The sequence below is a fragment of the Triticum aestivum genome, chromosome 6A (assembly GCF_018294505.1).
Source record: "Triticum aestivum cultivar Chinese Spring chromosome 6A, IWGSC CS RefSeq v2.1, whole genome shotgun sequence".
NCBI classification, from domain to species: Eukaryota; Viridiplantae; Streptophyta; class Magnoliopsida; order Poales; family Poaceae; genus Triticum; species Triticum aestivum.
The window spans coordinates 506,713,347-506,738,280 of NC_057809.1; the positions used below are offsets into that span (position 1 = coordinate 506,713,347).

At 47.1% G+C, this 24,934-nt stretch overlaps 1 long non-coding RNA gene across 1 annotated transcript; it reads right to left on the reverse strand.

The window, feature by feature from the left end:
• Positions 1-936: 936 nt before the first annotated feature.
• On the reverse strand, positions 937-3,931 carry LOC123130853 (uncharacterized). Its single transcript, XR_006464027.1, has 2 exons — positions 3,395-3,931; positions 937-1,276 (listed from the first exon to the last, which is right to left on the reverse strand). It is a non-coding gene; the product is annotated as an uncharacterized lncRNA (long non-coding RNA).
• Between the last annotated feature and the right edge of the window lie 21,003 nt (positions 3,932-24,934).

Here is a 24,934-nt window from a genome sequence, read left to right on the forward strand (position 1 = left end):
AAGAATATCTAAACACTAACCACTTAACTAAATACTGCAGATTTCTACGAACCGCTGAGCTTGTAAGCCTGAAAGAAATGATATGACACTTGATTGAGCCAGACACAAATATCCTTAGGTCAGGTGGTATGATAAATTACTCCAACTAGAACCACAACTACTATCAATATTAATACTCTCCCAACCTGAATTAAAAAATAACAAAAACTGAACTTACATAAATATTGCAGATCTAATACAAATTGGAACAGCTCAAAAGTCTATGGAGACGACCACATTTTATTTATTCTTGCACACATGTAGTACTACAAAATAAAGAAAACCCTACGGGTCAGTGAGTCAGTGTACATAGAACTACCAAACGGTGCCGCATACCGGAGTAGTATTTCTGAGAAATGTCTCACTATGACCTATACGGATTTGGTGATCAGAGACTTTCTATTTTATAAGAGATATACGAGACCAAATCACCTGGGTGTGCAGCAGACAATCTAGAACAAACACAAACACAGACTATACATGGTGATGTTGTAAAACTAGATACAAAGCATGGTGATGCAAAAAAAAACATGTTCATCCATTATCTGCTTAAAATTTTGAAAACATAATAAAACTATACATTCAAAAGGATTCCAGTATGAACTATTAAATTTCTAAAGAACATTATATGCTTGAAAGAACAACAGTGTTAGAAATTCCACCAAAATATGCATAACTAATAGTGAAAATTTTCAGTTAGAAATATCACAATGCAACGTGATATTCGGATTTCAAATGATTATAAAATCAAGTGCCAAAGTATCCACTTGAAAATGTTAATGCATACGCTCCAACCTTTCAACTCGAATGATATATTTACTAATGACCACAACTGTATGCACAAATTCTCTCATCACTTCCAGCAGCAGTGCAGAAGGGAAGAGAACCGCCAAAATATCAACAGACAAAAACTTTTGATATATAAATCTCATTTTACACATGGGCAATTATCCTTTTTGGTGCACAATAGATGTTGTTTCTGCAACTGTGCATTTTAGGGAGAGTAGGACGGTACTGAGCTCACTGGACGATTTAACAGTGATGACCACCTTGAATGGATCTGGAGCAGTCATGAAGGTGGGGGTGGCAAGCATCATTCCCATTAGAGCCCTCCTTCTATTACCTTGCAGAGCAAAGATGAAATGGGAATGGTGGCGGCGAGCCGCCGCCGCCATGACACACGTGGCTAGCAGGATTTACCTCGTCGACTAAAATTTGATGATAGAACTTTTGATTTCTGAAACAAATAAAGCCAAATGAAAATAGTAAGACAACCTTAACTACTAAAAGCTTGCAGAATTTAGGCTTGAGCTATATAAGCAACATAAATGGAAAAAACACTAAAAAATCTGCAGTTTATCAGCTCCTTGGTGCATTCAAACAGTTAGTGAGCACCATGTGAAGTGGATTAAAGAACACAATTCTGCTTATACATGAATATGTGTTGAAGTTGTAGAAATTGAGCTCTGAGGGCTCAAACACAAAATTGGACTCTGCCTCGGAGGCTTGTTCTATGAGGTAAGCACTTCAGATGGGCCTCCCATGAAAATATAATTGACACTGAATTTGAAAACAACGATTCGCTTGAAACCCCAAAAAAAGTAACAACATAAAAAAGTTGTAACTTCTTACTACAAAAGCAAACAAGACCAGTAGCAAATGCGTACTCTCCTTTCCCTTACAATACCAAGCTGCAAGTTGGTTTTCAGAATACCATGACAGAACAAAGAATTTGATTGGCCTCCTTTAAATTTCTTTCAGTTTTTTTTTGGAAATGGAGGAGGACCCCCAGCCTCTGCATCTGGACGATGCATGCAGCCACTTTATTAATTATTCACACAAGACCTTACAAAGTCATACAACAGTAAGACTGAAGCCACCGTCTAGGCAACAAAAGTGTCGCTACTCCTATCCAATAGATGAAGGATGATGATAGTCTGGGCCTAGTACCAAACAGATCTCGCAGCCAAACGTAACATCTAAGACCTGAGGTCCCATCCAGGACGCCTGCCGGGTATGGGTCACCTACTAGTCCGGCGCACTCCTCAACCAGGACGCCTACCGGGTCTGAGGCCGCCGCAGCCACCTGCCCCCAATCCATCTTCAGAGCTGTACTGTTGCATGTACGTTGCCCGGTCTAGCTGCCGTCGACGCCACCACGACGCCAGACCGCGTCACCCTCCTGCGCGAGTCCATCTCCGTGCATCGGACGCAGAGTCACCACAGCGCCATGCCGCCTAGACCCGCCGCCATCAATGAGTGAGATGCCGCACCGCTCCACCAAAGAATCCGTCCTCTGGTCCTGCATCCAGCTGCTGCTCAAAAAACGATGCCCCCATGAGGGAAAACGACGCCCCAAAAGCACTGCCATCATCCGATCCAGAAACTCCGGATCAAGGTTTTCACCCAGAGCAGCGCAAGCAAGTCGACAAAAGCTGCAGAGGCGATGTCTTCAACAAGATAACGACGCAAAAACGCCGCCATCGCCCGCCATGACACGAGTCATAGCACGGTTTTCACCGGCAACCTCGTTTCCCCACTGTACGTCGGGACTGGATGCGAGAATCCACAACCATCTAGCCGACCACCTTCACGCCAAGGGCCGGAGCCCCCGACATCCTCGTGTCACGTGCCTAGTCCGGAGGCCGCTTGCCGTGCCGGAACAAAGGATGTGCACGACGGCTCGAGGAACCACCATCCAGATCTGAATGGGATCTAGATCGGACACCCTAGCCGCCGACGTGATCTCTTCATTGCCGCCACCAGCACGACAACCCTGGTCACCACCGGCCTGCGCCATCGCACTTGGATCGGCCGCAGTGGGTCGCCGCCACCCAGATCCGATCGCCGGCCGAGGAAGATTGCCGCTGCCGCCGCCGCGGCCCGCAGGCTTAGCCTGCGATGCCCTCGGCGGCGGCGGTGGAAGGAGAGGGAGGCTCGGCGGGGAGGAGAGGGGGGGCCGGCGGGGAGGCCCCGGTGCGGCGCGGCGCCGCCACACGGGGGGAGGAGGTCACCGGGGGAGGACTAATTGAATTAACCAAGACAAGCTCCTACAACTAAGCCATCATTCACAACTTCAGGTAAAAATCAATCACACAATCATCATAGCTTTATCCTATTCTGATCCACCATATTAAAGAATATTAAATAATTGGATCGAATAGTTAAATGCACGAAATGGAGAGTTTGAAGCAATGATCATATTTCACAATCAAGAATGCTCCTACAGTCACGAGAATCACCTGAAGCTCTAGTGACTTGTGACTTGTGAGGCACCTGAAGCTCTAGTGCTAGAGGAAAATTGATAGGATCTGTAGCTAGGTTGGGGTGACACAAGTAAATAAAATTTCCTAACCTTGTGACTTGTGAGGCACCTGAAGCTCTAGTGGCGCTGAGTTACCTAGGCCGCAATTGATTCCAGCCGGCGCGAGTTCAGGGAGGCAGCCTTGTCAATTTCAACTGGAGATGAGGTCACAGAGGAGGTCGAGCCGCTGCATCTCCTGTTGGCTGCCGCCGCGACACACAGCCCTCCTCTATGCACACCGAGATCACCGAGCGGCCGAACCGCTGCCTCCGTCGTTCAAGACGAGAGAGAAACACAACATGGCGGAGGTAAAAATGCCTCCTCGGTGAACTTGTCGAGCTATCCATAGTGATCAACGTCGTCGAGGTTACCCGCAAGGTGCAGGCTAACCACCATGCCGCGAAGCCTCCCGCGGGGCGGCCGGCCGAGGAGGCCACCACCAGCCACGAAGCCTCCCTCAGCACTACCCGCCTCGACCCCGCCGCCGGAAAACGGGGCCGGACCAACGCCGCACGCAGCTACCGCTCGCCGCCGAAACCTCCCATCGCTTGCCCCGTTTGCAGTTAGAATAGGTCCAGAAACTGCGGGGAGTGGGTTTGGTCCACAAAAAAACCGTAAGCAACATAAATAAAAATGGAAAATGAAATACATTGGCCGGGAAAAGGAGTGGTGCGACAACCACACCGAGACCAGGTGCGTCGGAGGGGAGCGTCTTCACCCAGGGTTACTAATAGACTTTCTATATATATATATATATATATATATATATATATATATATGTGTGTGTGTTCATTCATGACATTCAGCACCTGTACACTTTGGTACGGCCAATACGCCAGGGGCTTAAGCATTACCCCATAATACGGTGTGAGAAGTCCGAACACTTTCCATAGTGCGGCACCCCGAACTTATAGCATTATATGCATCAGCTCCGAATCATGTCTTGGGTCAATAGTTGGGTTTGCCCGGCTCCCATGTTTTAGTACCTTACGTTCCGCTATATCGGCTAAGGTAGCACTGGGAGAACTACTGCGATTGTGCCCCGGTTCAGCTGGGCTAAGCACCTCAGTAGAGAAAGCTAAAACTGACTGTCATGAAGGCGAGAGATGGTCGCTGTTCGAGAGGTCTCGAGTCCCTAAAGACTTATGCCGCTTAGAACGAGGAGTCGGCTTTGTCTAGCTTAAGGCGTGTATAGCGCCCCGAATTCGGCCTTCCGAATACTAGGGGCTTCGCCAAAATTTAAAATTGTAGACTTCTATGGCTAAGTGAGAGTGATAAAGCATTATAGTCCGGTTGCCTTGTTCGTTGTGCTAAGCACCTCCCTCGAAGGACCCAACAATGGGAAAAAGAGTGCTCAGGTTTATCCCGAACACCCCAGCACTCGTGGCATGGGGGCAGAAGCCGACGACTGGCCATCTCTCAGATTTGATAAACAGCCGCACAGACAAGCGTTGCATAGAGCATATGAACAAGTTTTCATAATACAGGATCACACGAGCAAGTTTATTCAAAAATTACATCCTTCGCACACTCGTCCGCCACAAGACGGGCACCCTTCAGGACACCCTCATAATACATCTCAGGGTGGCGATGCTCCTTGCCCTGCGGCGGCCCCTCCTTCACCAGCTTCTCGGCGTCCATCTTGGCCCAATGCACCTTCGCACGGGCAAAGGCCCGGCGTGCACCTTCGATGCAGACGGACCGCTTTATGGCCTCCAGCTGTGGGCAGGCATCCACAAGCCGCCTCACCAGCCGAAGTAGCTATTGGAAAGGGAGTCGCCAGGCCACATCCGGACTATAAGGCCCCTCATGGCATGTTCGGCTGCCTTGTGCAGCTCGACCAGTTACTTTAGCTGCTCGCTCATAGGCATCGGATGTTCGGTCCCAGTATACTAACACTAGAACAACTTCTCCATCAAGCTTCCCTCCTCGGCCTGGTAATATTTCGCGGCTTCAGACATGCTGCAGGGCAAATCTGTGAATGCTCCTGGAGAGCTCTGGACTCGGGTAAGTAACAAGTAATTTACTTTCACATGCTTACTTTGCATATTGAATGCCTTACCCGCCGCTATCTTCCTCATCGCCTCAATTTCCTGGAGGGCCTTTTGGGCTTCAACCTTGGCATGCTTTGTGCTCTCGAGGGCTGCGGCAAGCTCGTACTCTCGCATCTTCGAGTCAAGCTCCAAAGCCTCGTGCTTCTTCACGAGAGCCTGGAGCTCTTGTTACACCTCGCCCACCCGTGCCTCTTATTTTTCCCGCTCGGTGCGCTCCTTGGCCGCTTTGTTTTAGGCCTCGGACAGTGCTTGCTTCAGGGTCGCCACTTCGGTCGTGGCCCCTGGCACATTCATGATGATCCTGTCAGTTCGCAACCACATTTTCTTTTTTTAGACAAGGTATTACTTACCTTTCTTCTCCTCGAGCTGCCTCTTGGCAAGGCCGAGCTCCTTCTCGGACCGCTCGAAGTCCTGCTTCAGTGCGGCGACCTCCGCAGTCAGTGCGGCAGAGGTCAGCAGTGAAGCCTGCATACGCATACAGACATACTTATATTAGACTCCTGTAGATATTATTCGATCCTCTATTCGGCTTTTCTTTGTGAACACCAAACAAAGCATCAGGGGCTACTGTCTATGCGGTAATATTTTTCTTATATTTTAAGTACTTACCTCAAAGCCTGTTAGAAGGCTGGTACAAGCTTCAGTCAGTCCGCTCTTGGCGGACTGAACCTTCTTGATCACCGCACTCATAATAGTGCGGTGCTCTTTGTCGATGGAAGCGCTGCTAAGCGCTCCCAGCAGTTCGTCCGATACCTCTGGATGGACAGAGGTCACCGGCACGGACGGCTTGCCCCTCTTGGAAGGGGGCCGCCTGCCCGAGTCCGGAACCACTGGAGGTTCCGGCACAGTGTCTGGCTGCGGGCCGGACTTGGAGCCCCTGGGAGCCTTGCTCCCTTTGCTCCTGGAGTCCGGAAGGTCGCCTTGAGGTGCCTCCGGGACTGTCTCCCCCCGGCTCGGTGCCCCTTGAGACAGTACCTCGGCATTGTCCGTAGGGCAAGGACAGGTGGCGGTTGGAAGTGTATCACTATCCATGTCTGACGAGTCCAAGGAACCGTCCGACGATGATACGTCGATACGGGCTTGGGGCGGACTACATAATCATATTCGATGTTAGGAGAAGCAGTGCAACAAAAGTATGCTATGAGTTACTCTGGTATCCGAATACTTACAACTTCGCCAGGGGCTTGGCCCTGAGCAGCCACTCGTCTCTGCCATCGGCGGCGGTGGTGGAACAGTCTGGAAGGAGAGTCCTTCCCTTCTTGGACCCTTCGGCCTCCCCGGTTGGGGCGGCCTTCCTTTTCTTGTCCCCCCGGCTGGAGGGGGAGAGTCTTCGTCTTCCTTCTCCTAGTTTTCATGGGAGGAGTGCGTCTCGGTGTTATCGGACGATGACTCCAATACCACCTGGCACCGGGAACTCTTTCGGGTTCCCTTGGCCTTCTTCTTGGTCTTCTCCGGCACCTCATAAGGAGCCGGAGTCTGCATCTCCGTCAGGAGAGCGTCCGTAGGGTCTTCGGGCAGAGGGGCTGGACAGTTAATTTGCTCTGATGTTTCCACCCAGTCCTGTCAAAGGCATGGGAGCTCAGACCCCGCACATGGTTAAGCTATGCGAAATAAATATCCTACCAGATGTACAGAACTTACCGAATGCACAGGGCGCTTTGCGCTTAGCCCGCAGTCCTCGGTAAGAGAAGGAGGGACCTCGACGCCCTTGAACAGCACCCTCCAGACGTCCTTATGCGTCGTGTCGAAGAGCTCGTGTAGAGTCTAGTGCTGGGCCGGGTCGAACTCCCATAAGTTGAAATCTCGTTGTTGACACGGGAGGATCCGGCGGAAGAGCATGACCTGGACTATGTTGACAAGCTTAAGTTTCTTGCTTGTCATGTTCCGGATACACTTCTGGAGTCCGTCCAGCTCCACCGAAGAGCCCCAAGAAAGGCCCTTCTCCTTCCAGGAAGTGAGCCGCGTGGGGATTCTGAATCGGAACTTGGGGGCCGCCGCCCAGTTGGCGTCGCGCGGCTCGGTGATGTAGAACCACCCCGACTGCCACCCCTTTATGGTCTCCATGAAGGAGCCCTCGAGCCATGTAACGTTGGGCATTTTGCCCACCATGGCTCCGCTGCATTCCGCTTGTTGGCTGCCTACTACCTTCGGCTTGGTAATTAAGGTCTTCAGCCATATGACGAAGTGGGGCCGGATGCGGAGGAAGGCCTCGCACACGACGATGAACGCCAAGATGTTGAGGATGAAATTCGGGGCCAGATCATGAAAGTCCACCCCATAATAGAACATGAGTCCGCGGACGAATGGATGGAGGGGAAACCCTAGTCCGTGGACGAAGTGGGGGAGGAAGACCACCCTTTCGTGAGGTTCTGGGGTAGGGACGATCTGCCCCGCAGCTGGCAGCCGATGCGCGATATCCGTGGCTAAGTATCCGGCTCCACGTAACTTTTTGATGTGCCCCTCCGTGACGGAGGAGGCCATCCACTTGCCTCCCGCTCCGGACATGTTTAAGAGAGAGTTGAGGAGAAGGATGTCGACTTGGGCGCTGGAGCTCGAGTGCGCGAGAATGGATGAGAAAGGAGGAAGAAGGTGTGGGTAGAAAAAGGTGAGATCTTATCCCTTTATAAGGGCGGACTAAACTATGCGCCCCCACTAGCCTGGTAAAACTCACTTATCCCCCAAGTGCCATAATTGAAGGCGTTGTTGGGTTACCCACGTCCGTATTGATGAGAATCCCGCAATAAGGGGAACACGATCTCTGCTTTGACAAGACGTGTCAAGAAACCGCCTCGCGTTATGTGCGGGGTTGGTTAAAGAAAAATGGTTCAAATAATTACCGGGCCATGGCGTGATGTCATGCTGCCAAAACGTGTCAGCAGATTAGATTTATGGAAATATTATTCTCTCTACGGTGGAATGTGGAACTTATTTTGCAGGGTCGGACACTATCCTTGTATTCAAACTCTTCCATGGTTTATTTAGAGGAGGAACCCGCCTTGCAATGCCGAAGACAACACTGCGCGCCGGACTCATCGTCATTGAAGCCTGGTTCAGGGGCTACTGAGGGAGTCCTGGATTAGGGGGTCTCCGGATAGCCGGACTATATCCTTTGGCCGGACTGTTGGACTATGAAGATACGAGATTGAAGACTTCGTCCCGTGTCCGGATGGGACTCTACTTGGCGTGGAAGGCAAGCTAGGAAATACGGACATGCATAACCCCTCCTTTGTAACCGACCTTGTGTAACCCTAGCCCCCTCCGGTGTCTATATAAACCGGAGGGTTTTAGTCCGTAGGACAACATACAATCATACCATAGGCTAGCTTCTAGGGTTTAGCCTCTCCGATCTCTTGGTAGATCAACTCTTGTACTACTCATATTATCAAGAATAATCAAGCAGGACGTAGGGTTTTACCTCCATCAAGAGGGCCCGAACCTGGGTAAAACATCGTGTCCCCTGCCTCCTGTTACCATCCGCCTTAGACGCACAGTTCGGGACCCCCTACCCGAGATCCGCCGGTTTTGACACCGACAATGACCATAAAAGATATTACTCATATAAATAGAACAACCATTAATCTTTGATTTAAATGTATAACCATCTCGCATCAAACAAGATCCAGATATAATGTCCATGCTTAACGCCAGCACCAAATAACAATTATTCAGGTTTAAAACTAATCCCAAAGGTAGATGTAGAGGTAGCGTGCCGACGGCGATCACATCGACTTTGGAACCATTTCCCACGAGCATCGTCACGTCGTCCTTAGCCAATCTTCGCTTAATCCGTAGCCCCTGTTTCGAGTTGCAAATATTAGCAACAGAACCAGTATCAAATACCCAGGCGCTACTGCGAGCATTAGTAAGGTACACATCAATAACATGTATATCAAATATACCTTTCACTTTGCCATCCTTCTTCTCTGCCAAATACTTGGGGCAGTTCCCCTTCTAGTGATCAGTTCCTTTGAAGTAGAAGCACTCAGTCTCAGGCTTAGGTCCAGACTTGGACTTCTTCACTTGAGCAGCAACTTGCTTGCCGTTCTTCTTCAAGTTCCCCTTCTTCCCTTTGCCCTTCTTCTTGAAAGTAGTGGTCTTATTGACCATCAACACTTGATGCTCCTTCTTGATTTCTACCTCCGCAACCTTTAGCATTGTGAAGAGCTCGGGAATTGTCTTATCCATCCCTTGCATATTATAGTTCATCATGAAGCTTTTGTAGCTTGGTGGCAGTGACTGAAGAACTCTGTCAATGACACTATCAACTGAAAGATTAACTCCCAGCTGAGTCAAGTGATTGTGGTACCCAGACATTCTGAGTATGTGCTCACTGACAGAGCTATTCTCCTCCATTTTGCAGTTGTAGAACTTATTGGAGAATTCATATCTCCCAATCCGGGCATTTGCGTGAAATATTAACTTACACTCCTGGAACATCTCATATGCTCCATGACATTCAAAACGTCATTCAAGTCCCGGTTCTAAGCCGTAAAGCATGGCACACTGAACTATCGAGTAGTCATCAGCTTTGCTCTGCCAGACGTTCATAACATCTGGCGTTGCTCTTGCAGTGGGTTTGGCACCCAGCGGTGCTTCTAGGACATAATTCTTCTGTGCAGCAATGAGGATAATCCTCAAGTTACGGGCCCAGACCGTGTAGTTGCTACTATCATCTTTCTGTCACATCCTAGCTAGTTCATGCATTTGAGTGTTGCATCATGTTAACTTTTCCAGAAATTTGAAATGGGGATGACAGAACCCCCAGCCCCGCTGAAAACAACTAGGCTTTACTAAAATCATTTTCAATGAACCTGAAAATGCCCTTCTAAAAAGTCCACCCTTTTGTCTTGGGTTAGAACCTCTGACAAAATGGGTTCACAATTTTCTAGGTCATCACAAGATCATTGAATTAAATCATATGTAACTTGCATTTGGGAATTTAAATGCTAGTAAATATTTTAAATGTCCAAATAATCCCAAACTGAAATGTTCCATGTTGGATATGTTCCATACAGTGAGCATGTGCAGTTTGGTGAATTTTGGAAATGCCTAGGTTTTTTTAGAAATGCCACAAACTTGCAGAAATAAAAGAAAACAAAAAATAAAGGAAAAACAACTTACCTGGCCGCAACCCACCACCCAGCCCACCTGGCGGCCCAGCACTGTGCTGGCCCATGCCAGCCAACTGCTTCTTCCCCGCCAGGCAGGCAGGGAGGTGACGCCGGCGTGCGCGAGCTCGCCACGGCGCCACCTGCTTGCCGCTTCGCCTCTAGACATGCTGGTCAACCTCCACGTTGCCCCCTCGACCGCCTGGACACCCCCACATGCCCCCTGCCTCTCTCCCTCGCCCTCTCCTGCCATGGCCGACGCTGCCGCTGCCGCACCGCCGACGTAGACGCGCCCACCGTCGTCCCCGCGTCGCGCCACCGTGTCCAGAAGCGCCGCCGCCCTCCTCTCCGTCGAGAAGGCCGAGCCCCAAGCGCTCGCTTGCCCCGAAGCCACTGCAACGACCTCGCCCAACTCCACCACCGCCGGAGATCCCCTTCACCGTCACCGCCGCACCAGCTTGTCCCCAACCTCGCCGTCTGCTCCATCGTGATCGCTGTGAGCTCAGCCACCTCCCCATCCTTCCCGTTCTCTCTCTCGAGCACCATAGCGACCGCACGAAACTTCACCGCACGTGCCGCCGCCGAGCTCGTCACCGACGACGCTCCGGCCAACCCACCTTGTACACTACACTCACCGCATCGCCAGAAACCCGTAGCACCACCGCACGCCCCTTGCCGTGCCCCCTAGCGACGGGTTCGGCCTCGCTCGAACTCCGGCAGCCGCACAGCTCGTCGCCGGTGTTGTTTCCGGCGACCCCGAGCCCAACCACCACCACCACTCGACGCGGCTCACACCCCGCATCACGTAGACATGCTCCGCTGTCGTTTTGGTCGCCGAAGCACGAAACCCGCACTGCCCCGCTGCGTCTGGCCTCGCCGGTGGCTAAACGCCGGCGAGTTTGACTCCGCTGACCCAGTTTGACCTCGGGTGGGCCCAGTTTGACCCTCCTAGGGTCACTGACATGTGGGCCATGCCCCTGTTTAGTTTAGTGTTAGATTAGTTAACGCTAACCAATTTAGTTAATGGGTTGACTCACTGACATGTGGGCCCAGGCCCTAATTAACCTAGATTAGTGCTAACATAACACTAACTAACTCTGTTAGTTAGTTGTTACACTGACATGTGGGTCCCAGCCGTCAGTTTTGACCTGGGCTGGCGCCTTTGACCTGCTGACGTCACCCTGACGCAATGCTGACGCGGTAATTCAATTTCTGGAATTATTCTTATACAGGAAATTCCAGAAGTTGGTCTAAACTTCAAAAATCCATAGAAATTAATCTGTAACTCCAAATGCAAAGATTTATATATGAAAAATGATCAGAAAAATCCAATCTTTCCATCTGTAATGGTTTCATGCATATCAGAACACTTTAACCTTGCTGTTTAAGTGAACAAGCTAATGCACTTATATGACTTAATATCATGAGTTCTCATTTCAATCTTTGAATAAAATGGACTCAAACCAACCTGTTTTACAATGCATTAGCCAAGACACACCATATTTCCATGTCATAGCATGCATCATATTGTTGCATATTGCCATGTGATGATTGTGTTCCGTGGTGTCTTTCGTGGTAGGTTCTGCCTTCGAGGATACCTTCCAATATCCGACTAAAGGGCAGTACCCTACTACTACTCCATCAGGCAAGTAACCCCATTGATCATTTTGATACAAACCCATATTCTTGCTTCTGCTCCCGTTTACTACATTAAGACAACGCGTTTCAAACTTCTATGTGTTGCGGTAGTTGAACCCACTTCCTCTGCATGACCTGTCATTGCCACAGTAACTAGATGAAACCCACTAGCATGTGTAGGAGTTGATTGAGCCATGTTTGTGTTTCCTACCATGCTATGCTTGCTATGCTTAGAGTCATGTCAGGTCTGGCTCATCGGGGTGATGAACTAGAGTGAATGGTTGTGTCGGTAATGAGAGTGAAGTGTTGAACATGATTTGGTAAAGGTATCGATGAGAGGCCATGTAGGAGTACATGGTGGGTTGTTTCATTGAGGTCGTCCTTAAGAACTGAGATCTATATGCATGATTTAAGATTCAGCTACTACCACACATTGGGCCCTGAAATATGACCCGCTCGACTTACTGACCCCTCTCGTCCTCTGTCCAGGAGTTGCAAGTAGTTTCTGGTGTTTGTAGTTGCTGGAGGTCGTGCGCAGCGCTGACCTTAGGGGTGGGCTGTGATGCGGTAGGCTCATGGCCCGGTGTACCGAGTCGCCCGTTTGGTGTCTCGGGAACCCTGCACACATCGTTTGGGGCCGTTGAGGACACCCCGACCGGATTTCCTTGCGGATGGAACCCGAATAGGCGATAAACCTAGACTAGAGACTTGTGTGGTTAGTCAGGTTGTGGTCTACACCCACGTCGGCTTTCGGTTGAAGTCTGCCGAGCACATGTCGTGTGCAGACGCTAAGTGGTGGAAACATGTGTGACGAAGTACACCCCTGCAGGGTATAAAACTATTCAAATAGCCGCATCTGCGGTAAAGGACTACTTGGTCGCTTATGCAGTTCATAGACAAGTTAATGGTTACTACTAAAAGATTCAAGATAAGTGTGAGTACCGCGGATGGCCCTCTCGTAGGATGACGAGGGAGGATCCACGGTGGAGTATTGTGATGGTGATTAGTGGACTCGTGTGCGAGAACTATTTTACAAGTGGTGTCTCATAGGATAGCTTAGCCAAGAGTCAAAGATAGCTTGCTGCAATAACCCCACTATCCTTCTTGAGAATGTTGCATGTATAGTAGGATCTGTTGTAAGACTTACTGAGTACCTTTGTACTCATGTTTGCTTAATTACTGTTGCAGAAGAGAACACCACCCCCTCCGACGGGTTTTATGTAGATCTCGACATTGATGAGTGACTTGCCACCCAGGTGATGATTCCGAGCCATGAAGGGCCTATGTAGATAGACAGGCTTCGTCAAGCCCTCTTTCTTTCTAGTTGTCTGTACTCAGACAAGTTTGCTTCCGCGTGTGCTTGTATGTTTGTATGACTTGAGTGTCGGGTCATGTGACCCCTACCTGTATGAACATGTTATGTATGGCTCTCCAGAGCCTTTAAATAAAGTACTTTGAGTTGTAGAGTTTTGTTGTGATGCCATGTTGTATTTACACATATCGAGCATATTGTGTGTATGATTGAAATGCTTGGTATGTGTGGGATCCAACAATCTAGTTGTTTATCCTTGGCAGCCTCTCTTATGGGGAAATGTAGTCTAGTGCTTCCATGAGCCATAGTAGTCCGCTACAGCCCGGTTCACCGGACTCCTGCTAGCCCAGCACTACTGCTCCGGAACACTTGACTGGCCAGCACGTGTTTCACTTTGTTCCTGTGTCTGTCCCTTCGAGAAAATGTCACGTGGTGACATCCGGAGTCCTGCCTAGCCTGCTACAGCCCGGGTTCCCGGAGTCCTGTTAGCCCAGTGCTACAGCCCGGATTCACACGCTGCTCACCGACATGCTCGATGTTGATTCATGTATGCCTGTCCCCGTAAGTTTGTGCCGCTTTGGGTTCACGACTAGCCATGTCGGCCCGGGTTCTCTGTCATATGGATGCTAGCAACACTATCATATACGTGAGCCAAAAGGCGCAAACGGTCCCGGGCCATGGTAAGGCGACACCCGTGGGAGTACCGTGCGTGAGGCCACAAAGTGATATGAGGTGTTACAGGCTAGATCAGTGTGACTTAGAATCGGGGTCCTGACACTTTCAACTTAGCTTTCTCTAGGAACACATTAAAATTCAACGGAACAACAACACGGACCATTTATCTACAACAACATAGACATGCAAAATACTATCAGGTACTAAGTTCATGATAAATTAAAGTTCAATTAATCATATTACTTAAGAACTCCCACTTAGATAGACATCCCTCTAATCATCTAAGTGATCACATGATCCATATCAACTAAACGATGTCCGATCATCACGTGAGATGGAGTAGTTTTCAATGGTGAACATCACTATGTTGATCATATCTAATATATAATTCACGCTCGACCTTTCGGTCTCAGTGTTCTGAGGCCATATCTGCATACGCTAGGCTCGTCAAGTTTAACCCAATTATTCTGCATGTGCAAAACTGGCTTGCATCTGTTGTATGTGAACGTAGAGCTTATCACACCCGATCATCATGTGATGTCTCGGGACGACGAACTGTAGCAATGGTGCATACTCAGGGAGAACACTTGTACCTTGAAATTTAGTGAGAGATCATCTTATAATGCTACCGCCATACTAAGAAAAATAAGATGCATAAAGGATAAACATCACATGCAATCAATATAAGTGATATGATATGGCCATCATCATCTGGTGCCTTTGATCTCCATCTCTAAAGCACCGTCATGATCACCAACGTCACCGGCTTGACACCTTGATCTCCATCGAAGCATCATTGTCGTCTCACCAACTATTGCTTCTACGACTATCACTACCGCTTAGTGATAAAGTAAAGCAATTACATGGTGATTGCATTTCATACAATAAAGCGACAACCATATGGCTCCTGCCAGTTGCCGATAACTGTTACAAAACATGATCATCTCATACAACAATATATATCATCACGTCTTGACCATATCACATCACAGCAAGCCCTGCAAAAATAAGTTAGACGTCATCTACTTTGTTGTTGCAAGTTTTACATGGCTGCTACGGGCTTCTAGCAAGAACCGTTCTTACCTACGCATCAAAACCACAACGATTTTTCATCAAGTTTGTTGTTTTAACCTTCAACAAGGACCGGGCGTAGTCACACTCGATTCAACTAAAGTTGGAGAAACCGAGACCCACTAGCCACATGTGTGCGAAGCACGGCGGTAGAACCAGTCTCATGAACGCGGTCATGTAATGTCGGTCTGGGCCGCTTCATCCAACAATACCGTCGAATCAAAGTATGAAATGCTGGTAAGCAGTATGACTATTATTGCCCACAACTTTTTGTGTTCTACTCATGCATATAACATCTACGCATAGACCTGGCTCGGATGCCACTGTTGGGGAACGTAATATTTCAAAAAAATCCTACGATCACGCAATATCTATCTAGGAGAAGCATAGCAACGAGCGGGGAGAGTGTGTCTACGTACCCTCGCACACCGAAAGCGGAAGCATTAAGTAACGCGGTTGATGTAGTTGAACGTCTTTGCGATCCAACCGATCAACTACCGAACGCACACACCTCTGTGATCTGCACACATCCCTTTAACTCTAGATCCAGCTGAGGCTGAGGGAGAGTTTCGTCAGCACGACGGCGTGTTGACGGTGATGATGAAGTTAACGATGCAGGGCTTCGCCTAAGCACTACGACAATATGACCTAGGTGGAAATCTGTGGAGGGGGCACCACACACGGCTAAGAAATCAACTTGTGTGTCTATGGGGTGCACTCCTTCCCCGTATATAAGGGAGTGGAGGAGGGGGCCGACGGCCTCATAGGACGCGCCCCAAGGGGGGGACATACTCCTAGTAGGAGTAGGTTCCCCCCTTTCCTAGTCCAACTATGACGGGGGGAAGGGGAAGAGGGAGAGAAGGAAAGCCCCCCCCCCCCAATTCGGATTGTTCTTGGGGGCCGCATGCCTCCCACTTGGCCGCCTCCTCCTCTCTTCCACTAAAGCCCATGTAGGCCCAATAACCCCCTGGGAGGTTCCGGTAACCCCCCGGTACTCTGGTAAATACCCGATACACCTCGGAACCATTCCGGTGTCCGAATATAGTCATCCAATATATCAATATTTATGTCTCGACCATTTTGAGACTCCTCGTCATGTCCGTGATCTCATCCGGGACACCGAACTACCTTCGGTACATCAAAACACATAAACTCATAATACCGATCTCATCGAACGTTAAGCGTGTGGACCCTACGGGTTCCAGAACTATGTAGACATGGCCGAGACCCATCTCCGGTCAATAACCAATAGCGGAACCTGGATGCTCATATTGGTTCCTACATATTCTACGAAGATCTTTATCGGTCAAACCGCATAACGACATACGTTGTTCCCTTTGTCATCGGTATGTTACTTGCCCAAGATTCGATCGTCGGTGTCATCATACCTAGTTTAATCTCGTTACCGGTAAGTCTCTTTACTCGCTCGTAATGCATCATCCCGTAACTAACTCATTAGTCACATTGCTTGCAAGGCTTATAGTGATGTGTATTACCGAGAGGGCCCAAAGATACCTATCCAGCAATCGGAGTGACAAATCCTAATCTCGATCTATGCCAACTTAACAAACACCATCGGAGACACTTGTAGAGCATCTATATGATCACCCAGTTACGTTGTGACGTTTGATAGCACACTAAGTGTTCCACCGGTACTCGGGAGTTGCATAATCTCATAGTCATAGAAACGTGTATAAGTTATGAAGACAGCAATAGCAATAAACTAAACAATCATAGTGCTAAGCTAACGGATGGGTCAACAATCACATCATTCTCTAATGATGTGATCCCGTTCATCAAATGACGACTCATGTCTATGGCTAGGAAACTTAACCATCTTTGATTAACGAGCTAGTCAAGTAGAGGCATACTAGTAACACTCTGTTTGTCTATGTATTCACACATGTACTTCCGGTTAATAAAATTCTAGCATGAATAATAAACATTTATCATGATATAAGGAAATATAAATAACAAATTTATTATTGTCGCTAGGGCATATTTCCTTCATCAGTCGCCCCTCGCATGTCTGTCAGAAGCCTTCTCCAACAGCGGCGGTGTAGTGTCAAAAACGGTGGCGGTGGCGCACGGCCACATTGTCCCTTGCACCGAGTAGCACGATGGCGTGTGCGGTGCTTGGTTCGCATCGGCGACAACATGTGTACAGTGGCGCCCCATGCAGGTCGAGAATGAGTAAAAAAATGAGGGACAAAATACAAGAGGACGGGAATGGGGTCGCCCTAGGTATTTCTAGGACACATTGTATGTGGGGTCCACAGGGGATGCGTGATAACCAAGGGAGGCGAGCGATGCGAGCGACAAAATCAAATGGCTGAAAGGAAGTGGTTTCCTATTTATTGAATAATTATATTGTATCAAGGATATATGAATATAACGAGCATGTACCCGACCTCTGCTTAACTATGATGTACAACCAAAAATGCACAAACTTAGGCAACACGTTGACAAAGGGTACAATCACACAAAAACAAAGCAATTCCAAAGGAGGAGAGGGGAAAGGCGTGTATGAAGACTATGCTGCCACCCATAAGGGGTTAAAACTTTCTTGGACACCTGCTCCAAACACATACACAATGTTGTAAACAAATGTTGGTGTTCTTGTCATTGTAGAATAGACCATGAACGAAGCTAGTGTGTAGTGTGTATATCGATAGATAATCTTGCAATGGAGATGAATTTTTACAATTAAAAATCATATCATTACTACATTGTTATAATGGCCAAATCTAGGTTGACGCTCTCACCCTTATGAGCACGCTAAACTTGCATGGTATACCATGAAGCCAGTGACCAAGCACATTCGCTACAATGTGTGGCATATAGAAGTTAAATGCAACTTGGATGACTGACTATGTAGCGCGCAAATCTGCATTGCAAGCAAATATATTTTATTATCTCGTTACTTTGATAAAACAACATGTTTTTCTTCCATGCCAATTGCGATGAACGATGTTGTCCTTAGTTAGGATCACACATTGACGAAGGTACCAAAATAATCTTGATTTTTGATGATACTTTTGACTTCCAAATTGTTTATTTATTATAGTCAACGGAGAAAACCACTTTGAGCTAGATTCTAGTGAAATCCATCGTGCTCATGACTTATTTAACTATATCACTTTCGTTTCGAGCAATATGGTAAATGGTTGGATATTAACTCGGAGGGTGGCATTTCTCGCTCGCTTGTCCTCCCAAAAACGAATTCCCAAGCGATGTCCAGAAGGATGCCCAAGAAGAAAAACCATTATGGTGGAGGCATGAGAGGGATTAGTCCACCCATGAGCTATGAACTCTCCTTTCCTCCTAGTCAATTGTGGACCCTTGGACCAAAGATTTGCATGACACCATCATAATAGTCGCATGTAGATTTTTATGATAGTGTGACAACCTCGGGTTACCAGTGGACACTAGGCATGAGTTTTACACAGATTCGAGCCCTCACGCTAAAAGTAACAAATCATTTTCATGCTTATATGGGATTATACACAGAGGGGTTGCAATGGAAACGTACAAAGGAGTGTTAGGCGAGTTGGATGTCAAGTTGCCCTGTTTGGAGATTGTAGCGACCCGACCTCAAATGGTCAGGTCTCTATGCTTCAGTGTCATCCCTGGATTGGTACTGCTGACACACAGAGTACTCGAAGGATTTATAACAGAGTAGCAATCACACACTTATTACATCGAATGTCTCCAAAAGAGAACTTATTACAATAAATATGGCCTAAGGCCATCTAATACGATAACAGCGAAAGGCTTGGAAGATAAAGTGAGTCCATCAACTCCAACGACATAGCTGAGCAGCACGGCAACGACCTAGCGAACCTTACTCCTCGTCTGAAAAGTCTGCAACGTGATATGTTGCAGCCCAAAAACGGGTTAGCACATGGAATATGCTGGCAATGTAACACAGTAGAGCAATGAACAGAAATAATGCTATCACTATATGCATATTTGGCTAGTGGAGGCTGTATGGTTATAATGTTTTTGCGAAAAGCCAAAATTTTCCTACAACAAAGGAATAAGTTTTATTTTAACTATCATGGTAGTTGAAACATCATTGAGAAGGTTCCTCCAACTCAATCCCAATTAAAGTAGTTCGTTGACCCAACAAATTAATTTAGAGTGATGAGATACAATAGGAAAATCCAAGTACTAGATACTCAAGATGTCCATAACCGGGGACATGGCTAACCATGATTAGATTGTACACTCTACAGAGGTTTGTGCACTTTTCCCCACAAGACTCGAGCTCCTCCGTTGGATTTCTCGCACTACATGATGTTTGAGAAACGGATAACCGAGACACAGTCTTTCAGAAACATTTACTCTTTACTCTGGGTGGACAGTTACACCTACTTTCCCTCTATATCTGCTAGCCCACCACTGAAAGAGCTCACACAACTTACTTAACTATGCTAGAGCCCATAATGGCTTGTGGTTGCACACGAAAGTTTCTAGCATGAATAATCTTAAGATCCCTTTGAGCCTGGGTGGCGGACCGTAGGATGATCACACGGGTACTCTGGGATATCCTAGGACAACACTGGATTCTCCAGGTTCCCAAACAAGCAATCCACCCAGATGTGTATTAAAATTGCCACCTTAAGTTGAACCATTAATTAACAATCTCACATCTGTCATGGATACACTCAAACCCAATCCACGTCTACGAGCATAGCATAGCAATATAAGCAACGTAGAGGTAACTCCCGAGGGTTTGATAATAAAACAGGTAATAGGTTCTACCTCATCATCTACTTCCCAAACCCACAAGTTAATCACATCCTAATCATGCAGTGTTTGAGGATTGGAACTAATGCATAAAAACTGGGTAATAAAGGGGTATGATCAAAGTGTTACTTGCCTTGCTGATGATCCGTGAAACCTAGAGACTCGTAGTAGCACGCTTCGCACTCCGGGTGTTCTATCGCAGACAAACAATAGCATACATAAGCAATCAAACAAAGATGCACGGGTAAAACTCAAATAAGAAGATCTAACCAGAAAGTTCAACTTAAGAACTCCGGTTTGCAAAAAGAATCAAATCAAACGGAGCAACGAAACACAAACTGCGAAAGAAACAAGATCTAATTACTAATCTGGACTAAAGTCAAATTTTACTGTACCAAAATCTTGTTCAATTTGGTTAAACGGAAAGAGGGCTTCGAGATGAAGATCTAGGCGCTTGAATCGCCTGATTCCGATAAACGAGCAAAAAGAAAAACTAAAACGAAAATCAGATCAGAAATCGTGATCGAAAATAATCGTGAAAAAACTGAGAAAAAGAAAAACGGACGAACAGGCTAACAAATGCACGTTTGTCTGTGACTAACGGGCGAAAACCGTTTGTTAAAACAAACGTACGGACGAACGTCCGCTGAATAAACTAAACCGAGGAAACCATCGAATCGGTCTAAAAAACGTAACTAGGGTTTTTTAAAAAACCAACGGTTTTTACCTAAACCGGAAAAAAAACGAACGGCGAGATACGAACTCCGGCGCGGCTCCGGCGGCTTCCGGCGAGCGGGCGGCAGCGTGAGCGACGGCGGGGTGCAGCACGGGGCGGCAGAGGGCGGCAGGGGCTTGGCGGCGGCACAGCAGCAGGCGGCGTGCGGCGGCGGCGCGAGGCGGCAACTTGGGGCTCCAAGGGGGGCCCAGGTCCGGCTTTTAAAGGGGGAGGGGAGGCGGCTTGCGGCTCGGACTCCCTCGAGGAGTCCGGCTCGGAGACGACGGCGGCGCGGGGCTGGCTGGGCCGCGGCCCAGTTCGGTCCGGCGGGCTTCCTCTTTTTTTAACATATTCCACCGAAAAAAATCCTAGAAAAAAATAAAAAAATCTAAAAATACCAAAACAAATTTTCACCGTCTAAATAGAATATTTAGAACCAGGTGAACATTTTCTTGGCCTAAAATGCAATTTTTGAAAAATGCATATTTTTTTGCTATGCAAATAAAAGTAGCAATAAAATCCGAATAAAGTCAAAAGTTGATTTTAATATTTTTCCTCCAATATTTCGTTTATTTTGGAGAAGTCATATTATCTCCTTTCATATATTTTAATATGAAATATTTTCAGAGAAAAAAATAATAAAACAAATGATCCTTGTTTCGATATTTGATAAAATTCAAATATGAAAACCGTGAAATCCCCAACTCTCTCTGAGGGTCCTTGAGTTGCTTAGAATTTCGAGGATCGCGAAACAAAATGCAAATAAAATATGATATGCATGAATGACCTACGTATAACATTCCAAATTGAAAATTTGGGATGTTACAAACCTACCCCCCTTAAGATCAATCTAGCCCTCGAGATTCGGGTTAGCTAGGAAATAGGTGTGGGTGGTCTTTGCGGAGATCATCCTCTCGTTCCCAGGTGGCTTCATCCCCGGTATGGTGGCTCCACTGAACTTTGCAAAATTTGATAACCTTGATGTGAGTATCTCGGCTAGCAAACTCTAGAATCTTGACAGGCTTCTCCTCATACGTCAAATCACTGTTCAACTGAGTTGCTTCCAGGGGCACTGTATCTCTCAGAGGAATATCGGCTATCTCCGCATGACACTTCTTCAACTGGGAAACATGAAACATATCATGTACTCCTGACAGTCCTTCGGATAACTCCAACTTGTAGGCAACTTCTCCCATGCGTTCCAAAACACGGTACGGTCCCACAAATCTCGGGGCTAATTTCCCCTTAACACCAAAACGTTTAACACCTCGAAGAGGTGATACTCGCAGATACGCTCTGTCTCCGATTTCATAGACTACCTCCTTGCGTTTTGAATCTGCATAACTCTTCTGTCAGGACTGAGCTACCTTCAGTCTATCTCGAATTAGTTTAACCTTCTCTTCTGATTCCTTAATCAAATCTGGTCCAAACAACTAGCGGTCTTCAAATTCATCCCACATCAACGGTGTTCGACATCTTCTCCCATACAATGCTTCGAACGGTGCCATCTTCAAACTGGCCTGGTAGCTGTTATTGTATGAGAACTCTGCGTAGGGCAAATTATCGTCCCAACTAGATCCGTAGTCTAATGCACAAGCTCTCAACATGTCCTCCAGAATCTGATTGACTCTCTCAGTCTGTCCATCTATCTGCGGATGAAAAGTTGTACTAAACTCCAGTCTGGTACCCAAGGTCTGGTGCAACTGATGCCAAAATTTTGAAGTAAATTGCGTTCCTCTATCTGACACGATGGTCCTCGAAACTCCATGCAGACATACGATCCTAGTCATGTATATCTTGGCCAACTTCGCACTTGTATACGTGGTTTTTACGAGGATAAAGTGAGCCACTTTCGTCAAGCGGTCAACTACTACCCATATAGAATCATATCATGATTTGGTCCTGGACAATCCGGTGATAAAATCCATGCCAAGCTTATCCCACTTCCATTCATGTATTGGCGTAGGCTGTAGCAATCCTGTTGGCTTCTGATGTTCGGCCTTCACTCTCTGACATACATCACAGATGGCTACATACTCGGCAATATCCTTCTTCATATCAGTCCACCAGAAATTCTCCTTAAAATCCAAATACATCTTGGTGTTTCTGGGGTGTATCGAGTATGGCGGGTCATGAGCTCCCTGTAATACCAACTTCCTGATATCTGCATTATTGGGCACATATATACGGTCCTCAAACCACAAGGTGTCGTGCTCATCCTCACGAAACCCTTTGGCTTTCCCTTCACTCATCTTCTCCTTTATCTCAGTGATATCTTTGTCATCCTTCTGAGCTTCTCGAATCTTTTCCAATAGTGTTGATTTAACCTCCAATGTTGCCAAAAACCCTTTAGGAACTATTTCCAATCGAAGTGCCCTAAGATCCTCGGCTAACTCCTTTGGCATCCCTCCGCTTACGAGGGTGTTGACATAACTCTTACGGCTCAAAGCATCTGCTACGATATTGGCATTTCCTGGATGATAATGCAGCTTCATATCATAATCCTTTATGAGTTCTAACCATCTCCTCTGCCTGAGGTTCATCTCCTTCTGTGTGAAGATGTACTTCAAACTCTTGTGATCCGTGTATACATCGCAACGGTTTCCGATGAGAAAATGTCTCCAAGTCTTCAACGCATGCACTACGGAAGCCAACTCCAAATCATGTGTGGCATAATTTAACTCATGCAGTTTCAGTTGTCGTGAGGCATACGAAACAACTCTTCCGTCCTGCATCAGTACTCCTCCAAGTCCTAAGCGAGAAGCATCGGAATACACTTGGAAGTCCTAAGTGAGAATCAGCACTGGGGCTGTAGTCAAATGTTTCTTCAACTCCTGGAAACTTGCTTCACATTCTTCAGTCCAATGGAATTTGGTGTCCTTCTTCAACAACGTCATCATAGGATTCGCAATCTTAGAGAAATTTTCAATAAATCTTTGATAATATCCCGCAAGTCCAAGAAAACTGCGGATCTCTCCAACTGAGGTGGGTGACAACCACTCAGTGACTGACTGAACCTTGGTTTGGTCCACTGCTATACCCTCTCCTGATATGACATGTCCAAGAAATCCAACTTCCTTCAACCAAAACTCACATTTGCTGAACTTGGCATACAACTGATGTTCCCTGAGCTTCTCGAGAACTAAACGTAAATGTTCCTTGTGCTCCTCTTCACTCTTCGAGTATACCAAGATATCATCAATGAACACCACAACGAACTTATCCAAGAACTCCATGAACACCTTGTTCATCATACTCATGAAATAGGCAGGGGCTTTAGTTAATCCAAAAGACATGATCGTATACTCATACAGCCCGTACCTTGTGGTGAAAGCTGTCTTAGGTATATCCTTCTCTCGAATCTTCAGCTGGTGATATCCTGATCGCAGATCGATCTTCGAAAACACTTTAGCTCCTGTCAACTGGTCAAATAAATCATTGATCATCGGCTGGGGGTACTTGTTCTTAATCATCACTTCATTCAATGCACGATAATCAACAACCATTCTTAGAGACTTATCCTTCTTCTCAGCCAAAAGCACTGGGGCTCCCCATGGTGATGAACTCCTTCGAATATAACCTTTCTCCAACAACTCCTTAATCTGCTTCTTGATCTCTTATAGATCATTTGCGGGCATTCGGTAGGGTCTCTTTGATATTGGCCCGGTACCTGGCAATAGCTCTATCAAAAACTTGATGTCTCGATCCGGTGGCATGCCTGGTAACTCCTCTGGAAAAACATCTGGGTAATCCTTCACTACAGGCACTTCCTCCTGAACAACTCCCGTGAGGGTATTTACTTGGCTCCTCCTAGGCGCATGCCTAGATACATACTTGATCCTTTTTCCCTCCGAGGTGGTGAGCAAAATTGACTTACTCGCACAATCGATGTTTCCCCCATACATTGATAGCCAATCCATTCCCAATATCACATCCAATCCTTGTGACTCCAAAATTATCAAGTCTGAGGGGAAAACATGGCTTCCAATGGCTAATGGCATCTGAAAACATCCACTTCTTACCATATACTCAGCTCCGGGTGAGGTTACTAGCATAGGTGTCCTAAGAACTTTAGTGGGAAGTTTATACTTATCCACGAACCCCCTTGATATGTATGAATGTGATGCACCAGTATCAAAAAGAACGATTGTAGTAAACGACTTAACCAAAAACTTACCGATAACGGCATCAGGCTGCTCCTCAACCTCCTCCACGTTCACGTGGTTCACTTGTCCCCTGTTGAAAGGGTTGGGCTTCTTCCCGGCG